Source organism: Globicephala melas, chromosome 18 (genome assembly GCF_963455315.2).
Source record: "Globicephala melas chromosome 18, mGloMel1.2, whole genome shotgun sequence".
NCBI lineage: Eukaryota > Metazoa > Chordata > Mammalia > Artiodactyla > Delphinidae > Globicephala > Globicephala melas.
The window spans coordinates 27,488,718-27,494,984 of NC_083331.1; positions in this window are offsets into that span (position 1 = coordinate 27,488,718).

Genomic DNA, 6,267 nt, shown 5'->3' on the forward strand with positions numbered 1-6,267 from the left:
GCTACTCAAGAAGCTCTCTTCACCCTGCTTTGGTAGCAAGCCAGCACACATGCACTCCTGTAAGTGGAGTCCAGGCTTTCCACAGCCCTCCTGTTAGACCCACCAGCCCTCCAACCAGACAAGGGGGCTTGTCTTCCCTCTGTCAGATCCCAGGACTGGGGAGTCCATTATGTGGTATGAACCACCCACTCACCAGGGGAGATCTTCACCCCTGTGATCTCCTTTTTCCTCTGAATCCCTTCTCAGGGTCACGGGGCCCAACCTGACCACTTCTCTTCCTTCCTACTCTATTCTCTGTTGATCTTGCTCACATACTTACTTGTACAGGAGTCTTTCTAACAGTTTCTAGTTAGTTTTCATTGAGAATTTTTCCACATGTGGATGGATTTTTGATGTATTCTTGGAGAAGGTGAGTTCCATATCCTCTTACTCAACCATCTCTTTCAATTTCATAATCTTTTTAGAAGTATTCATATACACATTGACATAATGTTTTCAAAGTACCTGCCATGCTCTTTGATGCCATTTATGTGAATAAAAGTCTGCACCACAAATTGTATATCTTTCCTTACTTTTAAATACTGACCCTTAATTGTGGTCTAATTGTTAGTTTGAATGAGAAATATGATATTGAGAATTTTTTTATTGAGTCTATTGAGTGTATATCACCAACATTTTAAATAATTCTTTCCACTTATAGGTGGTCAGTTTATTCTCTAACTCCACTTGCATTCTCACACACTCTTATCAAATGAAATTTGTTTGTAGCTGATTTCTCATTCCATTTCTTTGGCTAGATCATCATGGCAGGGTTAAGGCATACTTTGAACATTTAGCACAGTGCCAATGAATAAGTTTTCATCTACAAAGCTTTTTACCAACACTCACTTTGGAAGTGTGTATTACTAAGATCATTTATTCATAGATATCTGAATATAAAACATAGAGTGACATAATCTATGTTGGAAAATTGCTGTAAAGACTAAACACTAAGTCTGATGAGCTAAAAATATCAGAGTCATATAATGGAGAATAGAAAAATATGAATAAGGAAGTGTTTTCAAAGCATGTAAATGATTACATTGTTCATTTTCTACTGTCTAACTTCATTATAAGGGCCTCTATCAAACTGAGGCTTTTTTTTTTTTTTTTGGTAATTTAGATGCAGACCAATTCATGCTAATTGAAAGGAAAAGAATCCCAAGTAAAGTCAAGAACATATAAATCTGCTATATTTGATCTGATTGAGGCTATTTTGGGGAGATAAGTTTTCTTGCATCTCTTGGATTTCTGAATGGTTTTGTTAACCTTGTTCTAGACTATGTTCCCAAGGATGTTTGTGTAACAAACAGTTTTGGATGATAAAGATGGTGAGTCCCTCCAGGGAAGAGAATGGATTTATTTCCTAAAGAAGAAACTAAAAGTAATGTCTGCAAAGTTTGTCGATAGCCTCCCTTATAAGATTGGGGGTTTCCTAACCTTGAGCTTCCTCTGCTGTGACACACTACTGTGTGTACAGAATCACTTAGACTTCTATGCTTAGACAACAGATCTTGGGCAGTAAGGGGAACTGATGTGAACTTGAAGCTCATGCTTCCTGCTGTCCCATGAGTAATAAATTCCTTTGTCTCTGGTCCAAGAGTCTTGTGGTTTGTGTCAATATCTATAAAACAGTGGCAGACTAAATTATTAGCTTGTAAGTAGGCTAAAATCTCTGACCCTTCACAGCTCCAGACAACTATAAACAGATATATTCCAAGAATCTCCTCTACTACATCAAAAATATATCTTGTCAGGACTTTTTCCAGAAGCAAAACTAAGTTATGAATAGAAATATGCTGTCATTCATTTAAAAAAAAAATAAAAGGAAGAAAAGAAATAAAGAAAGGAAGACAGGAAAAAAATAATGAAACTAAAAGAAGAAAAAAAGAAAAAAATGACTTTTCAGGGCTTCCCTGGTGGTGCAGTGGTTGAGAGTCTGCCTGCCGATGCAGGGGACACGGGTTCGTGCCCGTGTCCAGGAAGATCCCACATGCCGCGGAGCGGCTGGGCCCGTGAGCCATGGCCGCTGAGCCTGCGCGTCCAGAGCCTGTGCTCCGCAATGGGAGAGGCCACAACAGTGAGAGGCCCGCGTACCGCAAAAAAAAAAAAAAAAAGACTTTTCATTTGTTATTTAATCATTAAGCAAATCTAAGAAGCATCTACTCCATCCTAAGCATTCTTCAAGATAATACAGTAGAGAACAGAATGGACATGGTACCAAGTTTACACATGGAAGCATAAGGAAAATCAACAGATGATGACATGTATCATGAAAGAAATGAAGGTGATCGGAGGCGATGTGGTAAAGGGAGGGCTACATTAGACAGAGTGATAATAAATTCCTTCTTAACTCTGAGAGATTTAATCTGGGAGCATAGTTTAGTAAAAAAAGACCCTGGATTCCAGTGATGAATCTGATATTTATTAGTTGTGATATCTCTGCAAGGAGATAAAGACTGTCATACTGATTGATATCTTCTCTAATTGTAATACTGACACATTGTAAACATATTTTGATATTGTAGAACACATAATAAAAGTTTGAGTTTGCTAGTAATACTTATACTACCGGAATTCTGCTCACAGACTTTCTTTTTCAAGTAAACTAAATGTTGACATGACCATCTTTTGTTTTTGCTTTTATGACTTGGATAGTTTTTACAAGTATCAGTATGCTTTCCTTATGTCATAAGTTACTGTGGCCAAGTCAAGCTGCCTTTTATAAATAAGCTCTTGAAATGTCTCTGGATTATTGTTTTGTACATATTGTCTTAGAGTCATTCTCAGATATAAGTGTGAGATTGTCCTAGAATTAACACTACCCTAGGACGAATCAAGGAAGCTAAAGAGCTTCTCCTTGTTTTAGATTAGACAGTGTTTTCTTTTCTGTTTTCTATTCCTTTTGAAAAAATAAAAATAAACAAGAGGAGGTTTATATAATTGAATCTTTGCTAAGGGGAATTTGGGCTATACAGGAATTGTTTTCTGTATTATATGATTTAGAACTTTTGAAATAAAGATTTCTATTTAACAATACCAAAATGTTCTTCTAAATTACTTTGAATATCCTCAAATCATAAAACCATAAATGCATAGACCTCCTAGTCTCATGTTCAAATCCAGAGACCTATTTCTTATAAATTAAATACAATTTGAATTTTCATTCTTGATCATAAAGAAGATTCTTAGAGAGGAAAAGCCTGCATGTTTAATTTTGGATTTAATAAACAATGTGATATTATAGATTCAAAATTGAGATGTTATAGGTTAAAATTTTAAAGTTTACATAGAATATATTCCTTGTTGAAAATACAAATTTAATTTACTCATATTACAGATAAGGAAAATACAAAAAAATTAAATAAATAAACAATTTTCTAATTACCACATGACTAGTAAAGTTAAAGTGAGATCTGTAAGTTTGGCCTCTTTTTTCTTGTCCAAAGCCATTCTTATTGGTCCTTCTTTCACTGATATGATATTTGTATTTCATACATCAGAATCATCTCCAGTGCTTGTTGAAAATTCAGATTTCTAGGACCTCAAGAGATATGCTGACTCTGAATTTGTATAATAAGACTTAGAAACATGCATTTTGATAAGCTTTTTTTCAGGACCTTATGTGTACTTGGAATGTGTACAACCACTCAATTGATTAATTAAGCTTTTTTCAGGACCTTTTGTGTACTTGGAATGTGTACAACCACTGAATTAATACAATGAAAATGAAATGTCTGGGCTATTAGTATTACCTGAAATTGTAATTTATACAAATAAAACAATTAATACATAAACAATTGAGTGTTCTTTTTTAATTCATTGGTAAACTTCTCTTTATCTTGCAATTAAAATTAATTTTTAGTCAATACTTTTGATGCCAAGGTCCGTAGAAAATGGCAAACGGAATGAAATGTTTATACATACACACACACACACACACACACACACACACACACCCTTGAAGAGCTCAAATAATAAGATTCTATGTAGTGATAAATAAAAAGTTATAAATAGTGAATAATTATATAAAAGAAAGTAATTGATAATCATTTATTTTAAAAGTTATACTTCTGTTTATCAATTTTTGTATTTTATTCCTTAATCAGCTTCTAGAAACTTCTTTTGAAACTCAAAGCCAAAGGTTCTCTGTGGCTTCTCTTTATACTCTCTTCTCTGGGACAATGACCCTCAGCCTGTTTTTTTTTTTTTTATTTTTTTCTTTTCTTTTTTAAGTGACATAATTTCTATGCAGTGAATTTCCAATAAAAATTTATGTTTACAGTTGGATAAATTAGCTTAGTTTTAATGATGAAAATGAAGCTAAAATTATTGAGATGGAAAATATGTCAGATAATATTTTTAAAACAATAGCTTGGTTCATAAGCAACAAAGTGTAACTCTGTGAAGTTAAATTATTATATTCCTGATAGTTTTAATTGCAAAATTATGAGAAGAAGGAAAGTTATTGTCATGATGGGAACTTTAACACAAGAAATAGCAAAAAAATAACCCAAAGGTAGTTGGCAAAGAAAGCCAGGGTAATAATTGCAGCTGTAAAGACTAGTTTTGAAAAGAAAGCTAAGAACTAGAATTCTGCACCTTGGTCAAGTTGTTCAGTTGCTATAAGTCAATTTTGCTCCCGTAAATTGGGATAATGTCATAATATTCACAAATATTTATAGGGTGTATGTGTTAGGTACTATCCTGTTTGGTAGGGATATACTAGAGGAGAAAACATGATGAATATAAAGTCTTTAGAAATTCCAGGTATATAGAAAGCACTCAGTAAATCATGTTAAAGAAGATTATGCAAATGACAAATAAAAATTAAATATGCGTAAATAGTAAGAAAGGGCTCCCTAGAGGTAGTATATAGCTACATAGAGATTTATAGTACAGGGAAAGAAGGCAGGGACATAATGAGCTGAAATGGGGTTCTGAGGAATAGGTTATTTTATGTAAGAAGCCCCTGTAGTATGTACAGGGTAGAATGGGGAGAAAATTAAGAACAGCAGATCAAGCCTTTCTCAAAGTTTATAATTAAAGCTATCATGTTCTAAAATATCTATATGTATTTATGTGTTTGTGTGTGTGTGTGTGTGTGTGTGTGTGTGTGTGTTTCAGGATGGGCAAAGGATGTGAGGCAGAGCAAGATTCAGAAAGAGGCTGTGGTCATGAATGGAGACTGAGTAAGGCAGGTAACCAGTTAGTCCATGGACTAGAGATCACGGCAGAAAGCAAAATCTGAAAGAGCAAATCACACTGAGGTTTTGGGTTTTCTGTGACTCGAGGGATACATAGGCGCCCAAAGGTTACCCCTGAGGTCTTTGATCTTGACCTTAGTATTGGTTTGCAGGTGTTGGAGGAGGTCATCGAGAGGACATGAGCTTGGGTTGGCCCAAGACCTGGACTCAGGTAACTGGAGGCTCCTCACCTCCTCCCCCTTCCTTGGAATGTGCATTCTGCCCACCATTCCCACAGTAGGAGCAGTTCCAGGAAGAGAGCCTTGAGAGGCTAAGGTGTTGTTGAGACCATTTGGATTGAATATGTGACAAAACCTATCTGAGGCCTCTGTATAAACTTTTAAAATTTGGCGGGCAGTGTGGAGACCTATTCATCTTGTGGTGTCCAAGACAAGCCACGTGTATAAGTTCCTTTGCTTATTAAACATGCTGCCTGTCAATCTGAAGTGTTTGGCTTCTTTATTCTGTCTCTACTTGCCTTCCATGTGCTGGAGCCAGTTTCAAATTTCACCTTTGAACACCCCAGTTTGGGAACCAACAGCAGGACAAAAATCTTAATCTGAACTGTGTCCCTGAATAGAGGGACTGGAATTTTGCAAGTATTTCCAATGTGAATGGATTCTCAGGGGACTCCATTTCCAGTGGACACTCTTCAAGGACTGAGATCGATTTAGATCAGGGTGTTTCTCTCAGTAGACTCAACTTAAGGCATTAGGAAGAATACAAAAATCCTATTAATTTGCCAGTTTGTTGTTTAAAGACGCAGTTACTACATATTTATTGGCACTCTATTATCTTTCTCCATAATGATAGCTTTTCTCTTACTCCTTTTGTACAACAAATTGGAATGTAAAACAAAAGACCATAGGTGTCTTTATACTAATTTAGGAGACTTTATTCCTGATAAATGAGGTTTCCTGGGGGAGAGAGTGGTGGGTACTGAGGTGTGAATGTTGCCTCTACTATTCCTTCTCCTCATCAA